The sequence below is a fragment of the Tamandua tetradactyla genome, chromosome 19, assembly GCF_023851605.1.
Source record: "Tamandua tetradactyla isolate mTamTet1 chromosome 19, mTamTet1.pri, whole genome shotgun sequence".
In the NCBI taxonomy this organism is placed as follows: domain Eukaryota; kingdom Metazoa; phylum Chordata; class Mammalia; order Pilosa; family Myrmecophagidae; genus Tamandua; species Tamandua tetradactyla.
The window spans coordinates 3,395,358-3,422,596 of NC_135345.1; the positions used below are offsets into that span (position 1 = coordinate 3,395,358).

The 27,239-nt window shown below is 52.1% G+C and overlaps 1 protein-coding gene across 3 annotated transcripts in view; it reads left to right on the plus strand.

Annotated features, from left to right (window-relative positions):
• Positions 1–243: 243 nt before the first annotated feature.
• RGS12 (regulator of G protein signaling 12) overlaps positions 244–27,239 on the plus strand; it is a 177,442-nt gene continuing 150,446 nt past the window's right edge. For 2 of the 3 annotated variants that reach the window (XM_077136289.1, XM_077136290.1), the window contains exon 1: positions 795–858. The gene's annotated coding sequence lies outside the window, so the exon portion shown is untranslated. Of the gene's footprint in view, positions 309–794; positions 859–27,239 lie in introns of those variants that run through there. The other variant, XM_077136288.1, reaches the window with a different exon arrangement.

Here is a 27,239-nt window from a genome sequence, read left to right on the forward strand (position 1 = left end):
GGCGCCCCGTGCGGGGCCCAGCCGGGCAGCCCTGCCCCGCGGCTGCGGAAGACCCATGCTCCCCAGCGCTCTCGCCCACTCACAACCCGGGGGAAGGGGGTCGGCGCACCCCAGGGCGGCCCGAGGAGGCCCAGCCAGAGCGGGGGGCGCGGGTGCGAGGTTCGCAGCCCACGGACGTCGCGTGCGGGGCCCTCTCCCGCAGGCGGCTGGCCCGGGGCGCGGGCAGGTGGGCGCTCGGGGCGTCGGGGCGCCTCCCAGGGCGGGGCCGGACCTGGGACCTCAGGCCGCGGGGTCCCACGCGGCGCCGGGTGCGTAAGGCCAGCCTGAGCCGGCGGCACGGGCAGCGGAAGTCCCACCCCTGGACGCCAAGGGGAGCGGCCCCGCCCCGTCCCCTGGAGGCCCTGCCCCTGTCCCTTTAGGTCCAGGGAGGCCGGGCGCCCACTTCCTCGGAGGCCGGAAGGCAGGCCACCGTCCCGGACCCCCGCCCCAGCCCGCCGGGCGCCGCTCGCCCGCCCCGCATACCCCGCCCCCAGCCAGTCGGCGCCGCTCGCCCGCCCCGCATGCCCCGCCCCCAGCCCGTCGGCGCCGCTCGCCCCGCAGGCCCCGCCCACAGACCCCAACCCGCCCGGCGCCGCTCGCCCCGCCCTCAGGCCCCGCCCCCAGCCCGGCGCCGCCGCTCGCCCCGCCCCGCAGACCCCGCCCCCAGTCCTCGACGCCGCTCGCCCCGCCCCGCAGACCCCGCGCCCGCCCCCAGCCCGCCCCGGCCCCGAGGCGCTGGCGGCTGCCGAGGCGACCGTTGGCGCGGGCGGCGGGGCGCTGAGTCGGCGGCGGGCGAGGCGGGGCGAGCGGCGCGGCCCGGTAGGTGCGGGGCCCCGGGCGCGGGGCGGGGGCCGGGTAGCCCCGCCCTTTCTTTCTCGTGGGGCGCGCGCTCTGCGGGTCCCGCCGGCCGGGGCGGGGTGGGGGTGCTCGGCGGCCCGGGGGCGTCCCCGCCCTCCCCGCCGCCGAGGCCCCGGGTCGCCCCGCCCCGCACTTTCCTTTTGTTCCCAACTCCGGGAACTTGTCCCGGGACGCTGCCGCCGCCGGGTGTCGCCGCGGGGCGCGGGCCTGCCCGGAGGGCCGGGGCCTCGGGAACAGCCCCCCACGGCCGGACCCCCACCCTCACCCCTCGGGCCTCGAGTTGGGTTGGGGCGGCGTGAAATGGGGCCTTGCCCCAGTGGTCGCGGAGCAGGGAGAAGCCGAGCCCCCGGGGGCGGGAAGGGGCGGCCGGGACTGGAGGGAGGCCGCGGGTGGATGGGGAGGGGGCTTCCCCGCGGCGGCCGGTGCCCGGCCTGTGGGCCTTGGGCCCGGCTCAGGGCGTCCGGGGGCCCGGCTCCTGAGGCCTTGTGGGGGGCGGTGAGCTGGACATCCGTGGCGTGGGGAGTCCCTGGCGTGGGGAGCCCCGGTGTGATGACCCCGTGGCGTGGGGATCCCCGGGTGATGAGCCTGTGGCGTGGGGAGCCCGCGGTGTGGGGAGTCCCGACGTGGGGAGTTGTGGTGTGGGGAGCCCATGGCATGATGAGCCCATGGCATGGGGAGCCCAAGGCGTGAGGAGTCCCGTTGTGGGGAGCTCCTTGCGTGATGAGCTGGTGGCTTGAGGAGCCGGAGGAGCCTTGGCATGATGAGCTTGTGGCGTGGGGAGTTCCAGTGTGGGGAGTCCCGGTGTGGGGAGCCCCAACGTGGGGAGCCCTTGGTGGCGGGCCTCCTGGGGTGTCCTGGTTTTTGACCTGGAAAGGCGGGAAGCTTGTCCCGACTGTGAGGGCTGGGGGCTGGTTTAGGCTTTTACTTGGAAACTAGCCAGCTTCCCCACAAGTGCTGCTCCCCCCAGAGGTGCTGCTTCCCCAGAGGTGCTACTCCCCCAGGAGGAGGTGCTGCTCTGCCCAGAGGTGCTACTTCCCCCAGAGGTGCTGCTCCCCCCAGAGGTGCTACTTCCCCAGAGGTGCTGCTCCCCCCAGAGGTGCTGCTCCCAGGAGGAGCTGCAGTGGCTCTCCCTGGGCACCTGCCGCAGGGGGAGCTGTGTGGTGTAGGGGGACAGCAGGAGCCCCCCACCTGGCCACTTAGGGATGTGGCCTTGGGTGTCCTCAGCTGGGACACAGGGTCTGTCAGACTGTCCCAGCATCTGCGCTGGTCTTCTGGAGGGGCTCCCAGCTGTAAGGGGAGGGGGCTGGAGGGGGCAGGGATGTCTTGCAGGAGGGCCCAGAGGGCGGGTGCAGGGTCTCTGCTCCCCCTCCCAGGAAGTGGGTCCAGGGACCTCTGCAAGGGGAGCCCCCAGCCAGGGCAGGGGGCAGGTATGGCCATAGAAGGACAGAATGCCACGGAGAGCCCCCTGAGGTGCCAGTGCAGAGGCCTGCCTGTGGGGTAGACTCTCTGTCTTTAAAAGCTGCACATCTGGTCTTCTCTGAGCAGACTTGAGCCTCATGCTGCCCTCAGGTGGCGCTAAGATTTCTAGGTCAGGTGACCACTAAGTGACTGCTGAGTAACCAAGGATGCCCCTGCATTGGGGGGGCCTGAGTGGGAGGGGAGACGGGCCCTACTGTCCAGCTTCTGTCCATCGCCCAGGCTGCCCTCTTGGCTCATGGATGGTGCTTGGCCCTGCCCACAGCCTTCTACGCCCCCCACCCCGACGGCCCGCAGGCCCACCGCCCTCGGCCCACCAGCCTTGTGCCCGGTCACCCGCTGTCCTCTCTGCGGCCTTTGCCATGCGGCCCCCTGCCTGTGCTGTGCCCTGGCCGCTGCCCTGGTCCGTGCTTGCCCTGCAGGCCTGACTCGGGTGCCTCCCTCTCCTCCCCGGCCCCCCGCGAGGTGATGGGCACTGCTCCCTGCAGGGTTCCCGGAGAGGAGGGGGCTTCCCGGGCGTGAGGCAGCAGATCTGCAGGCGCCGACGTGGGGCCTGGCCTCGGGTCCCGGGCAGTGCCCAGAGGCCAGGGAGCCTGTGAGTTTGGACTGAGGGGAGGCTTCTGCAGGGTGGCAGGTGGAGAGAGGAGGCCGAGGGATCCGGCGCTGCGGGAGGGCCCCTGGATGGGTGGAAGCGTCCCGGGGTGGGGTGGAGTAGGCTGGCCACCCTCAGGGACACCCACCGCAGGGCCTCTGGAGGCCCAGCCAGTACCAAGCCACAGGCTGGAGGGGTGAGGGTCGTGCAGCCGAGGTGGGGGTGGCTGGGCTGGGGCGCAGGCAGTTTGCGGCCGGGGTTTCGCGGGGTCCAGGCCGGCAGCGCGGAGGACCCCGGTGGGGCCCTGACCCCCTGGGCAGCCCGTGGCTGAGCAGAGCGGCCGCGGGAGGACAACTGGGACTGCTGGGCCTTGGGGGTCCCTTGTGCACTGTGACAAGCTCTCCGCAGAGCGGGCTGAGAGCGGTTCCCACCCAATTTGAATTGGGTATTTTACTCTTCTGTTGGCTCTTGTGTGACTCTCCCCTGCTGTAGCAGGTTGCCAGGAAGTTGGAGACTTTAAACAACAGAAAGTCATTGTCCTGGGCTTCGGGAGGCAGGAGGCCCAGCCACTAGCCTGGCCTCCTGTGGCCTCTGGAGGCCCCCGGCCCTTTTCCCCGCTCCTATCAGCGCGCCTGTTGCCAGACCCTTCCCTGCCCCACCCCACCCCCAGTGAGAGCTTTTTGTGGCTTGAGGGCCCTGCTGAGCCGTCCTACCTGCAGGGTCCCTGCTCTCTCCGAGGCAACAGTCACAGCTCCCTGGGGGTGGACCCCACAACTTCGGGAGTGTGTGGGGGGCACAGCTCAGCTGTCCAGCCCTCCTGGCCTTGTTCTGGAAAGAACAGGGTGTCCCCACGCGACACCTTCCCTCGGGTCCCCGGCCACGCTGGGACTGGAAAGGCAGTGTGGATCCAGCGTCCTGCCCGCCGAGGGTGTCCTGGGGGAGGGGGTGCTTTGGGGACTTGGATCTGGATTGAGGGGCTCGAGGTGGAAAGCAGTTGTGTACTTTTCCTGTGGGCAGGGTGGGGTGTATGGCCACCACCTCCTCTGACAGTCTGTCCAGAAGTGTCCATTGTACATGCCCCCCACGTAAAACTTGCACACTTCTATGCATGATCTACAGGACAGTCACAGTTTCAGCAGTTCACCAGGTTCCTGTTTGAAGGAGACCAGTTACTCCAAGGAAAGAACCTTGTAAGGTCTTGAATGGAAGCAGAAAGAGGATGCACAGTTAGTCCTTTGTCTCCGTCCCTGTGGCCTTGCCGTCCCCTGCCGCTTTCCTCTCTCACACTCCCCCACGCATACGCGCACACACACTCACATCCTCCTACTTGCGTGCCGTTTTTCTGCATCTTATTTTGTTCCTTCACAAGGGGTTACCTTGCCGGAACAGTAGGTGATGCGCTGGCCCTATTGATAAAAAATCCTAGTGGGTGCTTTCCTGACCTGTTCGTACCCCCCAGTCACCCCAAGTATGCCTTTTTCTTAAGTACTTACCACTGTCTAAGCTGTTCTTTTAAAGTTTCCTTACATCCTATCTTTTCTTTCAAAGGTAGAGAGAGCTCTCCCCTCTCCCCTGCCCCTGCTTCCTTCCCCCATCCCCCCCACTGTATTACCCTTTTTTTGTTGTTGCTTAACAGCAGTCAGCAGTCTTTACTTACTTGCTTTTTCCTTTTTTCTTTTTTTTAAATTTAGAGAAGTGGTAGTTTGCAGGAAAATCGTGTAAAATACAGAGTTGCCATATGACCCCATAATATTAGCACGTTGTGTTTTGCTGTTACAGCTCAGGAAAGTCCGCTTTACATGTGTACTGTGAACTGCTGCATCTGTCGTGGGTCTGTGGGCCGTGGTGGTCGCGAGACTGGGTAGTCCACCAGCCCCTGCCAGCCCTGCCAGCCCCCGCCTTGCTCGTCCGACCTCCACATTCCCACCTGCCCTCACTCTCTATCAAAATACCCATTTTCATGCCTCCAGTGCCCTACCCCGCCACCCTGTTGTTGGCGGGAGACTCCTGGAGTCCCGTTTCCCACCAGCAGATCTGTCTGGCCCATCCCCTCCTCTGCTGACCGTCTACGCCCCGGTCCCCAGGGACGAGGACATGCTTTGCTCGGCTGAATTCGTGCTCGTTAGATACCTCAGAAGCCTTGGGTTTTGAAGACATCTTTATCTCGTGCCACAGCCGACGTCTAGTTTAGCTGGGTATAGAATGCCAACCTGAACTTTGTTTCCTCCCTGTTCTGAAGGTGGTGACCCTGCGCTCTGGTTTCTGGCGCCTCTGGGAATGCTGGTGCCACTTGGATGACTTCTGTCGCCTGGGCGCTCCGCCTTATGCCCAGGGTGCTGGGATCTCTGTGGATTGGTGCCGGTACCCATTCGGGCTGCGCTCCTTCCACCGAGCAGTGATGCTTTTGTATCTTTTCTAGGATAGTTTTCTTTCTCTCAGTTTTGCTGTTTTCATGTTCTGGAACTCCCTTAATTTGTAGGTTGGATCTCTGGGGCTGACCCTCTGATTCTGCATCTTCTTTCTTCTCTTGCTGACCTTAGATGTTTTATTCTGCTTCTTGGAAGATGGACTTGCCTTGTCTTCCATTCCTCCATTCGTCGTTTTCTTTAACTTTTTTTTTTAATTTTCAAGAGTTCTTTTGTATTTCAGTTTTCTTTTTTATATTTTTAAAAATAGCATTTTATTCTTTGTTTAGGGCTGCAAGATCTTAATTCTGAGAAGGTAATAATTCAGGACATTTTTTTTGTTTTTGTTTTCCTTTTTTTTTTTTTTTTTTTTTTACCAGACTATATCCTCTGTGGGACTAGGAATTTTTTATTATTCATGACTAACTTCAAATACCCAGTATAGCACCTGGCACAGAGAAGGAACACTATACAGTGCTTAGCTGTTCTATGTTCTGTGTTCTGTATTATTACTGGATATTTCTTTTTGTCTCGTGTTCTAGCAGTTTTGGAGAGAGGGGTGTTAAAATCTCCAACTGCGACTAAATTTGTCTATTTTTCTATTTAATTCTTTCAATTTTTTCTTCATGTATTTTTTTTTTTTTTTTAAAGGGAAACATCTTTAAACATTTTCTTGTTTTATTGTATTTTGTTTGTTTGTTACATGGGCTGGGGCCGGGAATCGAACCGAGGTCCTCCGGCATAGCAGGCAAGCACTTTGCCCGCTGAGCCACCGCGGCCCGCCCCTCTTCATGTATTTTGAAACTTGTTTATTAGGCTCACATGGTTTATGGTTATTTCATCTTCCTGAGGAACTGAGCTTTTGTCTTGATGTCTATTTTGTCTGATATTAGGATGGCCACCCCAGCTTTCTCAGGTTTGCTGTTTGCATGTGGAGTTTTTTCCATTCTTTTCATCTCAACCTGTTGTGTCCTTACAGAAAATCAGCTTCTTACAGAAGTGTATAGTTAGGTCCTGCTTTTTTGTTCAAGCTGTTTATTTCTGATTTTATTTTCATTTTTTAAACTTTTTAAATTGTAAAATACATGTACAAAGCAAAGAAAGAGAAAAGCAATAATTTTGAAAGCACACTTCAACAAGGAGGTGAGAACAGACCCCAGCGTTTGTCGTGGACTTCCATCCCACCATCTCATTTTTCCTTCTAGCTTCTCTTAGCTGCTGGGGGCTGGAAGGAGAGTTACTGTAGTGATTCAGCAGCCATGCTCATTTGCTAAGTCCTGTTTTCTCTGTTATTCCTCCTCCTCCCCTGATCCCTTCTCAGTCTGTCGGGGTCCCTGGGCAGCACCTTTTCTGCCTGCTGTTGAGAAAGTGTATCAGATTTCTGCCTTTTTAGTGTTCAAATATCCCCTCAATCAAAACTGTCTTTATTAGCTAATAAAAACCAGCAGATAGAAATTCTTCCAAAGCAGCTTAGGGATGGGAGGTGGGCCGTAAATAACATATGGAATACTCTTAAATCCAGTTTTAAAACAGTGTTCATTGTGGAAAGTTTTAAACATATACAAATTAAAAACATGTTTACAAGGAGCCCCCCCTTAAAGTCATGGAGATTTAATAATTATTAAATCAATCATTTTTGTTTCATTTATATACCACCTATTCTTTATCCCAGTTATTTTATAGTTCTTTAACTTGTTCATATTTATTGTGAATATTAATATAGTTGATATATGTCTACCACTTTGTTTTCTGTTTGTCCTTTTTTGTTGTTTTTTCTGTTCTTCAGTTTTTCCTTTCCTGTCTTGTAGGTTAATTGAACATGTGTGTGTGTCCATATGTTCATGTGTTCATTTTATGTGCATATATTTACATTTATACGTGTATGTAGGTAGGTGTGAATATATATGTGCACATGTATATAATATTCCATCTTTTTAAAAACATTTTTATTGTACAGTATAACATATACAAAGCAAAGAAATAAAAAAGCAATAGTTTTCAAAGCACTCTTCAACAGGTAGTTACAGGACAGATCCCAGAGTCTGTCATGGGCTACCATACGATCCTCTCACATTTTTCCTTCTAGTTGCTCCAGAATATAGGAGGCTAGAGGGCCTAAATGTTTTTTTATCGCCACAATTGACTTTTTTCCTTCTATTTTTTGTGAAAAATAACATATATACAAAACAATAAATTTCAACGCACAGCACCACAGTTAGTTGTAGAATGTATTTCAGAGTTTGACATGGGTCACAATTCCACAATTTTAGGTTTTCACTTCTAGCTACTCAAAGATACTGGATAATATTCCATCTTAATTACTCTTTTCTACTGTTCCTCTTTAAGTTATTTTTAGTAGCCTAAAATGAGTATTTTAACCTATTATAGTCTCTTTAGAGTTTATTTTGTAACACTTCACATAACCCGGAAGAATTTGTATTTGTAATTTCCATTTACCACCAGCCCATTCATTGGGCTGATCTTGTGTACACATCACATCTGAGTATGTTGTAAAACCACACAACACAGTGTTGTAATTTTTGCTTTAAAGACTCATATGTGTTTTAAATAAATTAAGAAGCAGAGTGATAGTTTTTTTTGTATTTACCCATATATTTACTATTTCTGGTGCAATTTGTTCCTTCCTGTAGATTTGAGGTCCCATCTGGTGTTATTTTTCTTCAGCTTGAAAAACTTCCATTAGGATTTATTGATGACAAATTCCCTCTATTCTCATTTATATGAAATGTCTTATTTTGCTTTTCTTACTATATATTTTTTAAATTTGAAAAGTCATAGGTTTACAGAAAAACCATGTGGAGAATACAGAGTCCCCGTGTATCCTTCCCCATTATTGCCGTTTTACATTAGGGTGGGACCTTTGTCACAGCTGATGAAGAAACATTGTGGTTGTATTATGAACCATAATTTACACTAGGAGTCATGTTTGTGTTGTGCAGTCCTGTGGGTTTTTGAAAAAACTTTTATCTTTTATTCTAATGTACGTATATGAATTTCCTGTTTTAGCCATAATCCACACTGTTAATGACATTCAGTATGTGCTGCCATCGTCACCATCCACCCCATACAGGAATTCTGAAACATCTAAGCAAAAAAGTCCCCTTTTCCTGCGCCCTGTCCTGGCCCTGGTAACCCGTCTTCTAGTTTCCGACTCTCTGAATTTGCTTATTCTAATCGTCTTGTATCGGTGAAGTCATACAATACTTGTCCTCTCGTGGCTTCTTTCACTCAACATGTTGTCTTCAGGGTTCCCCCACGTTGTCGCCTGAATCAGGACTTCACTCCTTTTTACTGCCGAATAACATTCCCCTGTGGGTAACCACACCCAGCGGGCGGGCACCTGGGTTGCTTCCATCTTTTGGTAACTGGGAACACGCCACTGTGAACACTGGTGTGCGCGTGTCCGCGCAGTCCCTTCTCTCGGTCCTTTCGGTGGACATCTAGGAGTGAGAGTGCGGGGCCAGATGGTAGTCCTCTGTTTATCTCTGAGGAACTGCCAAACTGTCTTCCGTCGTGACTGCGCCATTTTGCATTCCCTCTGATAGTGAATGAGTGTTGGTGTTTTCCCATGTCCTTATCAACACTTATTTTCCACTTTTGGAATAATATCCATTATAGTGTGTGAAATGGTACCTCATGGTTTTGATTTGCATTTCCCTATTGAGTAGTGATGTTGAGTACTTTTTCCTATGTTTTTTGCCATTTGTATATTTTTGAAGATGTATCTATTCAAGACTTTTGCTAATTTTTAAATGGAATTGTTTGTCTTTTTGTTGTTCTATATATTTTCTAGTTAATAGACCCCTATCAGATATGTGGTTTCCAAATATTTTCTCCCATTCTGTTTGTTGTCTTTTTACTTTTATGATGAAGTCCTTTGATGCACAAAAGTTTTGAATTGTGATGAGGTTCTGAATTTCTGAATTTTGACGAAGTCCCATTTTCTTTTGTTGCCTGGGCTTTTAGGGTAAAGTTTAAGAAACTATTGTCCAACATTAGGTGCTAAAGATGCTTTCCTATGTTTTTTTCTAAGAGTTTTATATTTTCAGTTCTCATTTCAGTCTTTTGTTGATTTTGAGTTAGTTTTTAATATATGCTATGAGGTAGGGTGCACCCTCATTGTTTCACATATAGATATCCAGTTTTCCCAGCAGCATTTGTTGAAGGAACTTTTCTTTTCCCAATTGAATAAGTTTTCAAAAATCATTTGGCTGGGGTGGTGCAGCCGTGGCTCAGTGGCAGAAATTCTCGCCTGCCATACTGGAGACCTGGGTTCGATTCCTGGTGCCTACCCATGTGAAAAAAGAAAAATTGGTTGGCCATAGATGTGAGGGTTTATTTCTGAGCTCTCAGTTCTGTTCCATTGGTCTGTATATCTGTCCCTGTGCCAGTACCATGCTGTTTTGATTACCGTGGCTTTGTAATAAGTTTTAAGATCAGGAAGTATGGGTTCCACAATGTCCTTCTTCTTTTTGAAGATGGCGTTCTTTGGCACTCAGGGCCCCTTACCCTTACATATAAATTCGATGATTGTCTTTTTCATTTATGCAAAGAAGGCTATTACAATTTTGATTGAGATTGTATTGACTCAATCAATTTGGGTAGAATTGACATCCTAACGATGTTTAGTCTTCTAACCCATGAATGGGGAATATCCTTCCATTTGTTTAGGTCTTTTTTTAATTTCTTTTAGCAATGTTTTGTAGTTTTCTGTGTACAAGTTCTTTGTGTGTTTGGTTAGAGTTATTCCTAAATATTTGATTCTTTTTAGTTGCTTTTGTAAATTGATAATTTTTCTTTATTTCCTTTTCCATCATTCACTACTAGTGTATAGAAACACTACTGATTTTTACATGATGATCTATTATGCCGCCAGTTTTCTGAATTTGTTTATAAGTTCTAGTAGTTTGTGAATTTTCAGTATATAGGATCATGCCATCTATAAATGAGAGTTTTGCCCCTTCCTTTACGATTTGGATGTCATTTATATATTTTTCTTGCCTATTTGCTCTGGTTGGAACTTCTGTTGAATAGCAGTGGTCGCAGAGGGCGACCTTGTTTTGATCCTGGTCTTAGAGGAAAGCGTCAGCCTTTCTTCACGAGTCTGATGTTAGCTGTGGGTTTTTATATGTGCTCTGTACTATGCTGAGGAAGCTTCCTTCTATTTCTGGTTTTCTAAGTGTTTTAATGAAGAAGTGGTGCTGAATTTTCTCAGACGCCCTTTTCTGCATCGATTGAGATGGTCATGTAGTTTTGTTAGTGTGGCATATTACATTTGTTAGTGTGGTGTACTACATTTATTTTCTTATGTCGAACTGCCCTTGCGTACCTGAGATAAATCCCACTTGATCATGGTATATAATTCTCTTAATATGCTATTGGGTGTGTTGTTTAGTATTTGGTTTAAGATTTTTTTCATCTATTTTGGTACGGATTATTGATCTATGATTTTCTTTTCTTCTGGTGTCTTTATCTGATTTGGGTGTTAGGGTGATGTTGGTCCCATGGAATGAGTTAGGGAATGTTCCCTCTTCATTTTTTTGGGAGACTTTGAGCAAGATTGCTGTTAATTCTTCTTGGGATGTTTGGTAAAATTCCCCATGAGTCCCTCTGTTCCTGGGCTTTTCTTGTTGGGAGGTTTTTGATGACTGATTCAAATGCCCGCGTTATTCACTGTGAAATGTCCTTAAACCCCTCTTGGGTGCTCTAGTGTATGACAAAAGATAGGCAGTGCTTTGTCCAGGCCACTTATTTCTTACACTGCATTAGCTGTTAGCAGGTGCTTCTTCCTGCAAGACAAGTTCTTGGAGGTTGAGCCCAGGATGAGTTTCCAGGTTCAGCCTTTTGGGCGTCCCCCTAGTAGATGGGCACCGACATTCTGGCACCTCAGTATGCACGCGGGGTTACTCTGCTTCCTCTGTGCAGGGTCAGGGTCCCACAGTGGGGTGCAGGCTGGCCCTATTCCACGCCAGCCTGGGACTTTGCCTCTTGTTTTTCAAGTTGTGCTTTCTGGGTTTGGCAGTGGTCCAGTTATTGAAACTCTTTAAGTATTTCTGGAGCTTTGAGGATGATGGCTTTACTAGTTTTTGCTAGCTGTTCGAAGTTTCCTGAGTGGATTGGCACCTGCAGTTCTCATGCCACAATTTTCTGCCTTTAGTTTTAAAGGATATTGTTGCTGGATGTAGAATTCTGGATTAACGGTTCTGTCTGTCTGCCCTTAGGATATTTGCTCCAAAGTCTTCTGGGCTTTGTTGTTTCTGATGAGAGTTTAGCCACTCCTGGCCTGGTTGTTCCCTGTGTGTGATTTGGGGAAGCTGCTCCCCGTGTTTGTCCTTGGCTTCGCTCTCATGGTCCGCCTGTGTGTGCCAGGAGGGGTTTCTTTCTGTTCATCCTTCTAAGGGTTCATGGAGCTTCTTGGATATATAAGTTTATGTCCTTCGGGAAACGTTTGGTCAATATGTGCTCACATTTTTTTTTTCTGCCCCATTTGCTTTCTTCTCTCCTTTTGCTACTTCTGTTACATAGATGATTGATGTTGGATGTTGTTCCGAGGCATCCATTTGCTTTCTTACTTTTTAAACATTTTTTATTGTAAAATATGACATAGATACAAAAAAAGTGATAAATTTCAAAGTACATTTTGACAAGTGGTTTTAGAACAAATCTCAAACTATGGTATGGGTTACAGTTCCACCATTTCAGTTGTTTCCTTCTAGCTGCTCTAAGACACTGAAGACTAAACAGAACTATCAATGTAATGATTCAGCAGCCATACTCATTTGTTAAATCCTAACTTCTCTGTTACAACTCCTCCTTCTCCTTTGAGCCTTCTCTCATTCTTTAGGGGTATTTGGGCAATGGTCATTCTCATTTCTTCATGTTGAAAAGGGGTGCTGACATTATGTGGTAGGGGATACAGTTGGTTGATGCCCTTAGAGAGGCTGCTGCCTCCGAGTTATCTGGTTTAGGAACCATCTGGAGGCTTTAGGTTTCTGAGAAATAAATTTAGTGAGTGAAATTTGTTAGCATCTCAGATAGAGCCCTGGGTGTTCCTTAGAGTTTACAGAAATACTGCAGGTTGGGGTTCGGCCTACCATGGCAATGAGCAATATTTAGCTGAAGCTTGCGTAAGAGTAACCTCCAGAAGAGCCTCTTGACTCTATTTGAAATCTCTTAGTCACTGAAACCTTATTTTGTTATGTTTATTTTTCCCCTTTTGGCTAGGTAGGTATTGTCAGTCCCATAGTGCCAGGGCCAGACTCACCCCTGGAAGTCATATTACATATCTGGGTGTCATGTCCCATGTAGGGGGAGGTTAATGATTTCACTTGCAGAGTTGGGTTTAGAGAGAGAGAGAGGCCACATCTGAGCAACAAAAGAGGTCCTCTGGAAGTAACTCTTAGGTACTGTTGTAGGTAGGCTTAGCTTCTCCATTACAGAAACAAGTTTCATGAGAGCAAGCCTCAAGATCATGGGCTTGGCCTATTGACTTGGCAGTCCCTTGTGTTTATGAGAGTAGCAGGGATTTCCCAGGTGGGAAAGTTTATTAGCTTGATATTTTTTCTCCAGTCCCACAAGGGTCTTTGCCCAGGCTTCCATTTAAAAAAATCATTTTGTTCTATTCTTCATATTGGACAGTTTCCATGGACCCATCTCCCAGTGAGCTCATCCTTCCGTGTATTTCCAGACTGCACGTAAGCCCGTGTAGTTTTTGCACTTGGTCTGGAGGGAATTGTTTGCTCACTGTCCCTTTCTCAGTTGCCCTCGGTTCCAGTAAAGTCTCTGTCTGACCCCCCTCAGCCTCCCTCTTAGAAGGACCCTGTGAAAACATTTGGGGCCCATCCAGATAATCTAGGGTCATCTCCGTCTCAGGACCCTTCACTTCATTTCACCTGCAGGTCCCGTACACAGGTCCAGGGTTTGGACCTGGCATTTTCATGCGCTCACCTCTGGGGGAGGTCAGGGGCTGTGGGCTTGTGGGGGCCCCCTTACTGGCCACCCCTTTTTTGCTGCCCCAAATAGCTGCCCTTCCAGCTGGGCAAAAGTGCAGGGAGCAGATGACCCTGTTCAGCCCCGACAAACAGCTGGTAGTGAGGGCATGCCTCGCCGCCTCTTTCTCCATCCTCCTGTGCGTGACTGTTAGGGCGGAGGTCGGAAATAAGGCCGTCCGGTGATGACAGATGCGCTCTCCAGTTTTCCTGGGTGTTTGGGGCGAGGAGGAGGCAAGCTGAAGTCAGGAGGCCCAAGAAGATGGCCCCAGGGCTTTGCCTGCCCCTCCCCTCACTTTGTCCTGGGCTGTGAGCACCATGCTGGGAGGCAGGTGTGAGGGGCTGGGGCAGAGGTGATGTCTCCAGGGGATGACAAGGGACAGGTGTTCAGGGATCGTTAAGTCAGGGTATTATGTAATTGTTAAATAAAATGTATATTGTGAATATGTATATTTAGATTTATTGCAGTTGAGCCAGGTGTTAAACACAGTCTCATTTCTTTATAGGGTTGCCAGATAAAGTATAGACGTCCATTAAATTTGAATTTCAGATAGATAACAAATAATGTTTTAGCATAAGTATGTTTCAAATATTGCATGGGGCATACTGATACTAGCAAAGTATGTTTATCTGAAATTCAGATTTGACTGGGCGTTTGTATCTCTACCTGCTAGATCTGGCGACACTACTTCTAGTCACACTTTGCGACCCTGGGGACTGGCATGTTGGACTCCGTAGGGCAGGCTGCGCTCCGTAGACGGGACGGTGCGTCCCCAGGAACGGCTGGCTGGGCAGAGCTGGGAGGCTGTCCCCCGACGGCCTGAGCCATCAGCTGTCCTCTAAGGCCTCCCGCTGGTTGGAGGAGGCGCGGTCACTGCTGGAGACAGCGTCTTTGCAGACTGTAGGCGCGGTCAGCCATCGCGGCCGCCCCCGGCCAGGGATCCACGGGCATGAGGTGCCCCCGTGGCAGCTGTCAGTCGGGTGCTCGCTTGACCAGCCCGGAGGATGTGTGGACTCGTCCACCGCGTGTGGAACCCCATCTGATGTGGGCTTAGAGCAGATGGCCCTGTGCCCCTTGCAGCCCCCTCCCGCCAGCTCCCTTCACTGCCCACTGTGTACCTAGTTGTAGTGTCACCTGCGAGATCTGGGCGGGGGTGCAGGTGGTGCCCCTGCCCGAGAAACGAGGAGAGCAGCAGGCACAGCCCTCCCCCAATGGCCAGGAGTGGGCAGGAGTTGGTGAGGCTGGGAGGAGTTTCTGGGGCTCTCGGGGAGGAGTTGGGGCGTGGGCTGAGCCACAGGGGGCTGGGGAAGTGCATTCCTGAGGGACACTTCCGAGGTGGGGTCGGGGCTGTGGGAGGTCGCAGGCCGGCCTGTGCGTGAATGAAAGCGTGACCGGCAGGAAAAGGACGAGCGGTGAGGAGGTGGCCTCTGACTGGGTGGGGGGGGAGGGGGCTGTGGGGGCGGCCCTGAAGGGCGGATTGGGTCAGAGCGAGGCTGTGTGGGGGGCAGCCGGGCTTTGAGCAGGTACGATGTGTCGATTCGGGATGGTGGGTTTGGTGGCGGGTGCCCAGGAGGAAGCTGAGGGCGGGTGCCAGCGGGCAGATGGGGAGCCGGCCGGGGGATCCAGGGGACGGAGAGGACGGCCTGGGGCTGAGCTCTGGGCCCCAGGACAGAGCCCCTGGGGTGGGGGGGCGCCTGGCTCGGGGGGTGGCAGGGTGACGTCCATACCACCGAGTGTCCGGGCCCTTGTCGGGGCAGGGCCTGGGCACCCAGCCCTCCCGCCTCCGGCCCTCAGCTCCCCCTCCCCAGGGCGACTCTTCAGCTCCTCTGATGTGGGACAGTAGGGGCCTCCATGCCTTCCCGAGCCCACAGGTGGGGCGCCGTGCGGAGCGACGGGAGAGCCCAGCGGCAGCCCCGTTCCCAGCCGGTGTCCTCTCTGTCCCGGAACGCGGTTGCTCGGACGCCCTCCACGCGGTGTGTGCGCTCAGGCGCCCGCGCGCAGCCAGTGTCGCCTGGTAGTCTTCTGACCGTTTGCGGTTTCTCAGGGTTTTCGTTTGCATGGAGCGCCCACCCGCGTTTCTTAGCCTGTGAAGTTTGTTTGATGTAAACTTAAACTTTACCTTTACGGGACCAGAGTCACCCAGAATGATGTCATGGGTTAATATGACGAACCAGTGACATGGGCCTTGGTAATTTAAAATCTCTCTCCTAAATCAAGACCTTCCTCTCTGTGGGTTAGAAGAAGAGGTGCTGGCGGGGGTGGGGGGTGCTGCTGGGCACCTGCGTGAGCCAGAACCGGGAGACCCTCCTGCGGTGGGGTTGCAGGCCCTGCCCGCCCACTGCAGTTGGCGCTGGGCCCGGGGTGGGGAGGGGAGCCCAGGGCCCACCCTTCACGGCCCTGTGGGAAACGCTTCGCCGTCTGTGCTCCGCAAGGGAAAGCCTAAAGCCAGTGTTTCAAGCCTTCTTTATGTGTTACGTGTGACATTGGCATAACCGTCTTCCTTCAACTTTCAGTTATTTTCTGAATTCTATTATTATTTAAATAAGTAAATATCTTACTTACGTTCTAAAAAATGAAGTGTTCTTAAAGTTGTCAATCGTGAATTTCTTCTCTACCTTTCTTACCTCTTTCTCCTCTTTGCTAATGATCGATATTTTCCGTACTTCCTAACTTCAAGGACTGCTTCCCCTGTGGGCGTCCTGTCTGCACGTGTTGCAGGGGAACGAGTTGGCGCTCCCTGACTGAGCTCCTTGGGGAGAGGGAGGAAGGGGACTTGCTCCTGGAGGCCAGAATTGTGGCCTCTGGTCGTGTCCCTCCAGCTTGGCCTCATGCTTGATGTCTGTGAGCACAAATTGATAAAACTTCAAGAATTGACCTGAAAAAGCAATCCACATGCTGCTCTGCCTGACAACAAAACGCCGTACTCTGATATGTCTACTCTTCTCTTGCACCTGTTACAAATTATTAATAAACTGTGGAAACTAATAATTCTGGTGGCTGCTGACCGTCTCCTTGTGCTAGATTGTCAATGTTCAGTTTGGGGAGGCGGAGCCCCAAGGCATGTTGGTAGCGCCGAGAACCCGAGTGGCAGGTTGGTGCAGCAGTGCTGCCAGTGGCCGAGCTCCTCAGGCTGTGCTCACAGCGGGCGGTGGCCAGCACACAGATCAGCCAGCCCGGGATTGGGACTCTGCTTACCTAGTAGTTGTGTGTTCTTGGCAAGGTGCCTGCGTCCAGGTGGCCCCGTCTGTAAGATAGGGTCATCGTGCATGGCTCGCGAGGCCACTGTGCGTAGATATTCACCCAGTGCTGTCCCCTTCTCTAACCTTTCAGTTGTACAATCAGTTTATTTCTTCTGAAATATGTCATAGGATTTCCTTCATCGCCTGATTAAGGATTAGATTTTGGGGAAATACCTAACCCCAGTCCACTAGTGCCTAGAAGTAAACTGGAGTCGTACCATATCATCGTTACATGAGGTTTTGCGTTGTGTGGTGCATTTGTTTTCTGCTGCTGGGTAACAAATAGCCCCCACCATGTAGCAGCCCAGAACAGCAAACATTTGTGCCCCCCAGACCCTGTGGGCAGGGCATCCGAGGGAGGTGTCATGGTGTGCCTGGCACAGGGCTTCCCTGAGGTGTGGCCCCGGCATCTCACAACCTGCCTGGGGGCAGGGCATGCACCCCCACACCCCCTCGTGTGGCTGATGTGGCTGCCAGTAGGCTGCAGGCCCTGGCTGGCTTTGGCCAGAGCCATCAGATCCTCGACCCCCGAGCATCTCCTTGGGGCAGCTGCGGCCCAGGTCCTGACTTCCCCTGGGGCTAGCAGGACAAGCCATGGTCTCTGTGACCTCATCTTGGAAGAGACTCACTGTCACTTTTGCCATCGTCTATAGGTCAGGAACAAGTGGCTGTCCAGCCTGCAGCCAGGGAGGAGGCTGGAATGGCAGGGGTAGGGGTCTTTGGGGGCCTCTCAGGGTATGTTCTCCCTCCCAGGGTCCTCGGCAGCTCAGAGCCTAAGATCTCACCACTTGCGCCGGGCCAGGTGCGGTCTAGGCCTAAGCAGTGTGGATGACACGCCTGAGCGTGGTGTGGGGACCTGTAGGGTGACCGCCATGCCGCGGCTGCTCAGAAGAGGACTCACCGCCCAGGGCTCTGAGCCATCTGGCCAGTGCTGGGCTCCCTGATGTGCCCCCCAGGGTCGAGAGTCGTGGCTCCTGCTCTGGCCCTCGGGCCATCTCTGAGCCACCCTTCCTCCATGTGAGCGATGCCATGAGTTTATGGTCTGGCACTTCCTGCCTATAGAATTTGGGGGATCCAGTGCCTCTTCTTTTCATATAGTCTGCAGGCTTTGTGCCATCTCATCTTTATCCACTTGTCGGAGAAGAGGCCCCCGCAGGTCTGTGAGCTGTGCCTCCCCCTGGCACCCACCGAGGCCCTCTGCAGTGGAGCGGGGTGGGAGGCCACTGTCCCTCTAGGGCTCTGCCAACCTCCTGAGCAGCTTGGACCACCCGTCACGGTGCATGGGGCCTGGCCGCGGGCTGCAGGAGGGAGGAGGATGTGATCTGACAGACCGGACGGGGGCCAGTGGGCTGAGGACATGGGGGTATAGAGGAGTGTGGCCGAGAGGTGGGGCGGGTACAGGCCTCCCGTGGAGAACCTTATGTTGTAGGGCCTCTAGCCCCTCAGACACTCGGATGTGTGTCCACCACAATGGCAGCTGCTGCAGACATTTCTGGGCCCGCGTTATTCTACATCGTCCTCAGAGATGTAAATAGGTTCTGCTGTCCTCTCTTGTGCACGTGAGAGGACATGTGGCTTAGGTGTCACCTGACCATGGTCACACGAGTGGCAGAACTGGGGCTTCAGCTCCGGCGCCACCGTCCAAGGGCTGCGCCCAAAACTGCTGGGCTTCACCCCTCTCAGCTGTCAGGGTGTGGCTCTGGGATGTGGGTCCCCCAGGCCCCTGCCTCTTAGGCATGCTCCCCCAGGTGAGCCCCCCAGGGCCTGGACCCCTAGATGGGCCCTGTTCCTCCTATTTCCTTGTCCCAGACCAGTTCCTGGCCCAGAGAAGGAGCTCAGTGAAGATCTGTGGAGTGGATGTCGCCACCCCTTGTGTGCATTAAAACTATTCTAAGGCCACAGGCATTTCAGGGAGGGGTGTTAAGTGCTCCACCCAGGAGTGACCAGAAGTCCTTTAAAGAGGGCACAGGCGTCCTACCTAAAATTTTGAAGCCCTCTTTTAGGAGAAGTAGGGAGCCTGTCTCCTTGGTGTTCTGGGTTCCCATCCCGTCCTCCTGGGATATGAGGGACGCTGTGGGTGTGCCCTCCCCAGTTCTCGTCCTGCCCAGTCCTGCCCTACTTCCTGACAGTCACTTCACCTAACCCTGGCTGGGGGGACAGGTGTGGAAGAGAAGCTCCCTCCTGGCCCCCCTTCCCCTCCTGCCCTTCCTTTCCCCTCCTGCCCCTCCTGCCCCCCCTTTCCCCTCCTGCCCCAGCTGAGCTGTCTGATGGACGCGGGGCCTGGAGCTGCCCCTTTTCTGGCCACCCTTGCCTTTTTGAGTTGCCTCAGTTTAGGAGCCCTGGGGCTGGGTGTGAAAGCACGAACTTACATACAAGCCAGCGGGTGTGCGGGGCGGCCTGGAGGCGCCGTGGCCAGGGACTTTGGGGGAAGGAGGTCAGGACCAGTGGCTGTGTTCCCCCCAGCCCCTCCCCATCACCGGTCGTTCCTCATCCTCTCCCTGTAGGAGGGTCACTCAGGGCAGGGGCGTCCTAACAGCAGTGGTCCTCGGGGACAGGGAGGCTCAGGGCCACGTGCTGACCTGGAGGCAGCTGGAGGGGGGTGGTCCAGGCCTCCCCCTGGTGGCCTAGGTGTGTCCCTTCCTGGGCCCCTTTACAGCCTTGGGACCCCTCTGGGTGCCTGCTGCCCCGGTGGGGGCTCCGAGCCCCTGTCCTCTGGCTTCCAGTCTCGGGCTGGCCCGCTCTCAGGATGGCCAGGGCTTCGGGGAGTGGGTGCAGGGCTGGGCTGTGCATTCTCCACCCCGTTGGGGCCTGTATCCTCTTTCCTGTGTACATGTGGGTGCCCTTTCTGTGCACTCGTGTTTCACGGTAAACCTACTTGAAGAGGAGGAGGTCGCCGTTTCTCAGTCCTTCCCTCCCCATTGTTGTCTCCTAAGAAGTGGTGGAAGCAGTGGGTGGCAAAGTAGGTGTTGGGACTCAGGACGAGGGAGAGGACCCCAAGGGGACAGGATGCGGGCCGGCCCCGCTCAGGAGGGACGCCCTCTGTGTGCCTCCTCCCCAACCTGGCGGTCCTCCCCGTGCCTGCGCAGATGAGCCTGTTAAGTGTTAAGCTGCAGGCGTGGGAACCCTGTGGCCCCAGGATGGACCTGCCTTTATTTTGCCTTCACACCGGAGTGCTAGCTGGGGTGTGGAGTTCTGGGTTCCTCATCACTACTCCAGCCTGGACGTGGGTGGCCGAGGGAGTCGGGACTCTGGCCACCGGGACGTGGGGATATGCGGTGTCACAGGCGCTGCCTGCAGAGGCCTACTGTGTGTGCGGCGGATGTGGCGCGAGGGTGCCCAGGGGCTCTGTGGGTGCCTGGCAGGCCCAGGGCAGGGGAGGGGTGGAAGGAGAGGAGACACAGGAGGGGTCTCCTGGTGGTTCCCTGGGGGCCGGGAGGGGCTTCCAAGAGTTGCTGGTGTAGACTGGAGGGGGCAGCACCCAGGACCCGGGGGAGGGCTGGCGAGGCGGGAGGTGGTCTCCACGTGTGTGCAGTACCTGTGTGGTATGCGTGCATCTGGGTAGGTGGGTCACAGTGGGGAACATATTGGGTCTTCCCTTGGGAGTGATGTGCCTGGAGGTGAGTGTTGGGGAGGGGAGGTGCCTGGTGAGTGCCCGTGCTTCCCTGGAAAGGCACGGCTAGGGTGATGGCAGGATCAGCTGTGGGGCACGCTGGCTACAGGGGTCTGTGGGTGGGCAGGACCACCAGGCCTGATGGCCTGGGCTCAGATCACCCCCCTTTGCCACTTCCCTGCACCTGTTTCCTGCAGAGTGGGAACAGTGAGGGTACCTACCACCCATGACTGTCCACCGTGGCGTGAGCTGACATGAGTGCCCAGCCTGGGCAAGGGCTTGACGAGGGTTGCCCCTACCCTTTTGTTGTTGTTAGCATCATCTCCATGGCCCTTCCCAGTACCTGGCTTCCCGCTTGCCCAGCTGGCTCCATGCTGTGCGCCCTGAGCATTTCTGTGCCCTGGATTGGCTCTCCCATCTCGTGTGCCAGGGCCCAGCTGGCCCCCTCTGGGAACCTTCCCTGTGCCTGAGTTAGGTGTCCAATCTGGAAGACTGCTTGTTTCTCTGGCCTTGCCCCTGTCCCCAGGATGTGGGTTCCCCAGGGCATCTCTGATGGTCCTCTCCTGGGGCAGCGGCTTGGGCTGTGATGGCCAGCATGGGTGGGAGTCGGGGTACCCGTGGCCTCATCCTGTTGTGACTGTGGGCAGAGCACCTCTTCCTGGACCCAGTTTTCTTTCTGTGCAGAGAGAGGGGGTGGGGTTAGGGGGTCTCACATCAGTGTCCCAGGAGTCACCACCTACATCGGAACCACCCAGGAAGGGGAAGGGGCTGTTAAAGGGGCGGGGACTGGGCCTCTCCCCAGACGGGCTCAGTCAAGCCTCTGGGGTAGGAAGCGGGGCTCAGGGTGGGCATTTTAATTAATAGCCCAAATTTAGGCAAATTCAGTGGGAAATGAGCACCTGAATTTCTGAATTTAACGTTCTGTTCTATTAGTTTAATTGTTCTAATTTAGGGATATAATCTTTTGGATGAACTTTTAAAGACAATTATAGGACATTACTTGTATGGATTAGAGACAGTTTACTTTTGGTTGCTTGAGGAAGTGGCACCCAGGGCTGGTGGAGCTGGGTGAGCCGCACGGAAGGGTGTTGGGCGCTGTGGTGTGCGTGCCGTGGCGCCCTGCTGGTCGGGTGCAGTGCTGACCAGTTGTGCACATTGAAGTAGGAAATCGTTTCGAGCTGGGAGGTGTTCTGATGCTGGGGGCCCCATGGGCCTCGCTGACCTGTCCCCCACACAGCCCACAGTGGTGGCTGGCACAGTGGTGTCATCCATGACAACTGGGAAGCATCGTGCCTCCAGCAGTGGAGACCTGAGCTTTTCAGTGGACTCGCTTGTGCCGCCCGTGTAGCCCACTGTGAGCTACACCACCTTGTGCTTTCAGACTGTGCCACTTACATCCCTACCGCTTGGGGGGTAGGGGGCCGGGGCCAGGTCTTCAGGCTCTCTCGGTTTCCAGGCTGCTCCGACACAGCCACACGATGGGTCAGCTGAGACAGCGGGCATTTGTGGGCTCACCGTGGTGTCCAGGCTGCCAGCGAGCCTTGGGGTTCCTTGGCTTTCCCATCCCCTGCGGTGTCCTCTCCTTTTCCTTCCGGGTACCACTGCCTTCCGCCTTCCAGCTCCTCCCTGCAGCCTTCCCCCCCCTGCTGGTTTGGTCTTCTGCTTATAGAGGGCTCCAGTACCAGATCGAGGCACCCCCTTCACTCATGGGGCCATCCCCAAGAAAATCGCGGCTTTGCAAGATCCTGAATGCAGCTCACACCACAGGCACACTGGTCAAGATGGGAGCATGTCTAAGCTGGTGTAGGATCCCGTCCCCAACCAGGGCTCAGGTCCTGGTGTGAGTGAAGCTGCATCCCTTCTGGAGGCTCCTTTTGGAGTCCGTTTCCAGGGCTTCCCCCACCACCTGCACTCCTGGGCTCGTGGCCCCTTCCTCCTCTTCAAAGCACGTCCTCTGCCCTCTGCTTCTGATGCCACACTGCCTTCTCCCCTCCTCCCCTCCCTGCTTCTCTCCTATGAGGGCCTCTGGTTACGCCAGGCCCCTGGGTAGTGCAGACGTGTCCTGTCCCGAGCTCCTATGTTGTCCCATCCTGCTAAGTTCCCACTTGCCATGAAAGTAACATTTACAGGTTCTGGGACAAGCAGTGCAGCGCGCACACCTGTAGGAAGAGCCGAGGAGATCTAGAGAGGTGTCTTGGCTAACATTAATATATACATTTTTTTTTTTCAGGAATAAGAAGGAATTTTATTATTACAGACGCAGTAATGAAAACGGTAACCATTTAACTGACACTTAATGGGCTCTGTGCTAGGCATCTATACCCATTATCTCCAATCTTCACCATAATCAGGAGGCATTTTTGTCCACATTCCAATAGTGAAGAATGTGAGGCTCTGAAAGATTAAGTGGCTTGCCCAGGTTCACACAAATTAGAAGTGAAGGAGTCAGAATTTCAGCCTAGGTCTGTCTTGAGAAGGAGGGAGTGGGAATCAGAAGAAGCTACAGGAAGGAGGTCAGAGAGAAAAACAGACTAAAGAATATGAAATATACACCACCAAGGGACAGTCAGCATGTCTTTACATAGGGGTGTGAAAAGTGCTCATGCAAAGCTGAATTCTGAGTCAGAACCAGAGCAAGCTCTTTTTGTGAATTTTCTGGCACTCCGCCTATTATTGATTTCCAACTTCATTCCTTTATGATCCGAGAAAGTGTTGTGTATGATTTCAATCTTTTTAAATTTTTTAAGACTTGCTTTGTGACCCAGCATATGGTCTATCTTTGAGAATGATCCATGAGCACTTGAAAAAAAGGTGTATCCTGCTGTTGTGGGATGTAATGTCCTATAAATGCCTGTTAAGTCTAGCTCATTTATAGTAATATTCAGATTCTCTATTTCTTTATTGATCCTCTGTCTAGATGTTCTGTCCATTGATGAGAGTGGTGAATTGAAGTCTCTAACTATTATGGTATATGTGTCTATTTCCCTTTTCAGTGTTTGCAGTGTATTCCTCACGTATTTTGGGGCATTCTGGTTTGGTGCGTAAATATTTATGATTGTTATGTCTTCTTGCTTAATTGTTCCTTTTAATAGTATATAGTGTCCTTCTTTGTCTCTTTTAACTGTTTTACATTTGAAGTCTAATTTGTTGGATATTAGTATAGCCATTCCTGCTCTTTTCTGGTTGTTATTTGCATGAAATATCTTTTCCCAACCTTTCACTTTCAACCTATATTTATCTTTGGGTCTAAGATGTGTTTCCTGTAGACAGCATATAGAAGGATCCTGTTTTTTAATCCATTCTGCCAGTCTATGTCTTTTGATTGGGGAATTCAGTCCATTAACATTTAGAGTTATTACTGTTTGGATAATATTTTCCTCTACCATTTTGCCTTTTGTATTATATATATCATATCTGATTTTCCTTCTTTCTACACTCTTCTCCATACCTCTCTCTTCTGTCTTTTTGTATGTGACTCTAGTGCTCCCTTTAGTATTTCTTGCAGAGCTGGTCTCTTGGTCACAAATTCTCTCAGTGACTTTTTGTCTGAGAATGTTTTAATTTCTCCCTCATTTTTGAAGGACAATTTTGCTGGATATAGGAGTCTTGGTTGGCAGTTTTTCTCTTTTAGTAACTTAAATATATCATCCCACTGTCTTCTAGCTTCCATGGTTTCTGCTGAGAAATCTACACATAGTCTTATTGGGTTTCCCTTGTATGTGATGGATTGCTTCTCTCTCGCTGCTTTCAAGATCCTCTCTTTCTCTTTGACCTCTGACATTCTAACTAGTAAGTGTCTTGGAGAACACCTGTTTGGGTCTAATCTCTTTGGGGTGCGCTGCACTTCTCGGATCTGTAATTTTAGGTCTTTCATAAGAGTTGGGAAATTTTCAGTGATAATTTCTTGCATTAGTTTTTCTCCTCCTTTTCCCTTCTCTTCTCCTTCTGGGACACCCACAACACGTATATTTGTGCGGTTCACATTGTCCTTGAGTTCCCTGATACCGTGTTCAAATTTTTCCATTCTTTTCCGGATAGTTTCTGTTTCTTTTTGGAATTCAGATGTTCCATCCTCCAAATCACTAATTCTATCTTCTGTCTCTTTAAATCTATCATTGTAGGTATCCATTGTTTTTTCCATCTTTTCTACTTTATCCTTCACTTCCATAAGCTCTGTGATTTGTTTTTTCAGTTTTTCTATTTCTTCTTTTTGTTCAGCCCATGTTTTCTTCATATCCTCCCTCAATTTATCGATTTCGTTTTTGAAGAGGTTTTCCATTTCTGTTCGTGTATTCAGCATTAGTTGTTTCACCTCCTGTATCTCATTTGAACTATTGGTTTGTTCCTTTGACTGGGCCATATTTTCAATTTTCTGAGCGTGATCTGTTATCTTCTGCTGTCGTCTGGGCATTTAGTCAGATTTCCCTGGGTGTTGGACCCAACAGGTTGGAAGATTTTTCTGTGAAATCTCTGGGTTCTGTTTTTCTTATCCCGCCCAGTAGGTGGCGCTCGTGGCACACGTTTGTCTACGGGTTCCACCAGTAAAAGTTGCTGTGGGTCCTTTAACTTTGGAAAACTCTCGTCGTGGGGGAGGTTCGGCAGCCGAAGCGGCTTGGAAGAGTGCCAGCTGGCCCGGGGGTCCGAACGTGGGGAGGGTCGCTGGCCACCACAGCCCGGGAGAGCGCCCGACCGAATTTCCTAGTCAGCCCGGGGCGCCAAGCGTGGCGGGAAGGCGCCAGCTGCCGCAGCCCGGGAAAGTGCACTGTTCCCAGTCGGACCGGGGAGTCACGTGTTTGGAAGGGACCCCCCGGTCACCGTTCTCCGCGGTCTGGGGATTTCCGACCCAACTCTCTCAGTTGGTCCGGGGGGCCTCGCGTGGTGGGGGCGCCAGCTGCCGTGGCCCGAGGGGACCGCCTGCCCAATTCTGCCAGCTGGTCTGGGAAGGAGGAAGGGAGGGACTCTGGCCGCTTGCCGTCCCGCCCGCCCGGGAAAGCCCGCGCCCCTCGGCGATCTCACCGGAGCTGGTTCTCCCAGACAGCCATTCCAGGATGGGGTACGCCGTCCCTTTGATCCCCGTCGTGGCTCCCGGAGCTGCTCTGTATCGTCTCCACTCCCCCAGTAGCTGTTCTGGAGAAGGAAAGGTTAGGGTGGCAAGGCTGTCGAGGCCGGTGGTGGAGGAGCCGGTGAAGGCGGAAGAGGGCACGGTGGTGGTTGGAGAGCCGCCGGAGCAGGAGGAGAAAGGGAAGGATAAGATGGCAGATGGAGCGCCACCGGAGCAGAAGGGGGAAGAGGGAGAGGAGGGCGGGCTGGCTGGTGGGCCGGCGGACAAAGAGGGAGAGGAGGGCGGGCCGGCTGGCGGGGCGTGAGTGCCGCGCCGGGCCAGTGGACAAAGAGGGAGAGGAGGGCGGGCTGGCTGGCGGGGTGTGAATGCCGCGCCGGCGGACAAAGAGGGAGAGGAGGGCGGGAGCAAGCTGTTTTTAATCTGTTTTGGAGTCTCCCAACTCCTAGCCTTTCAGGTAGACACAGACCACCAGTCCTTACCCACCAAATTTCCATGAGCTGTGCCCAGCCCAGGTGCACTGGGCTTTCACCCTCCCTGAGTCCTGCAAGCCCATTCTGCCAGTTCCACTTCCCACTCGGTTCTTCTTGGCCTTCTCCTAGGTTCATAGGTGGCCAGTGGAAATTACGTTCACATCTTCATGCATTTAGATCTGCTTTTCTTCAGGAGCCTTCTTCCTGGCTAGAAATTCCCTAGAGAAGGGGAGCAATAACAGGCTCTATATTTCACCCTAAAGGAAACTACCATTGCCTTGCTGAATACTGAACAAAGTCCTAGTTTGAATGGCCGTTCCCTTTCCTTTTTTTTATTAATTAACGGAAAAAAAAGAAATTAACCCAACATTTAGAAATCATACCATTCTACATATGCAATCAGTAATTCTTAACATCATCACATAGATGCATGATTATCATTTCTTAGTACATTTGCATCGGTTTAGAGGAACTAGCAACACAACAGAAAAACATATAGAATGTTAATATAGAGAAAAGAAATAAAAGTAATAATAATAGTAAAAAAAATAATAAAATAAATAAAACAAAACAAAACAAAAAAAACCTATAGCTCAGATGCAGCTTCATTCAGTGTTTTAACATGATTACTTTACAATTAGGTATTATTGTGCTGTCCATTTTTGAGTTTTTGTATCTAGTCCTGTTGCACAGTCTGTATCCCTTCAGCTCCAATTACCCATTATCTTACCCTGTTTCGAACTTCTGCTGGAGTCTGTTACCAATTACATATTCCAAGTTTATTCTCGAATGTCCGTTCACATCATTGGGACCATACAGTATTTGTCCTTTAGTTTTTGGCTGGACTCACTCAGCATAATGTTCTCTAGGTCCATCCATGTTATTACATGCTTCATAAGTTTATCTTGTCTTAAAGCTGCATAATATTCCATCGTATGTATATACCACAGTTTGTTTAGCCATTCTTCTGTTGTTGGACATTTTGGCTATTTCCATCTCTTTGCAATTGTAAATAACGCTGCTATAAACATTGGTGTGCAAATGTCCGTTTGTGTCTTTGCCCGTAAGTCCTTTGAGTAGATACCTAGCAATGGTATTGCTGGGTCGTATGGCAATTCTATATTCAGCTTTTTGAGGAACCGCCAAACTGCCTTCCACAGTGGTTGCACCATTTGACATTCCCATCAACAGTGGATAAGTGTGCCTCTTTCTCCGCATCCTCTCCAGCACTTGTCATTTTCTGTTTTGTTGATAATGGCCATTCTGGTGGGTGTGAGATGATATCTCATTGTGGTTTTGATTTGCATTTCTCTAATGGCCAGGGACATTGAGCATCTCTTCATGTGCCTCTTGGCCATCCGTATTTCCTCTTCTGGTAGGTGTCTGTTCAAGTCTTTTTCCCATTTTGTAATTGGGTTGGCTGTCTTTTTGTTGTTGAGTTGAACAATCTCTTTATAAATTCTGGATACTAGACCTTT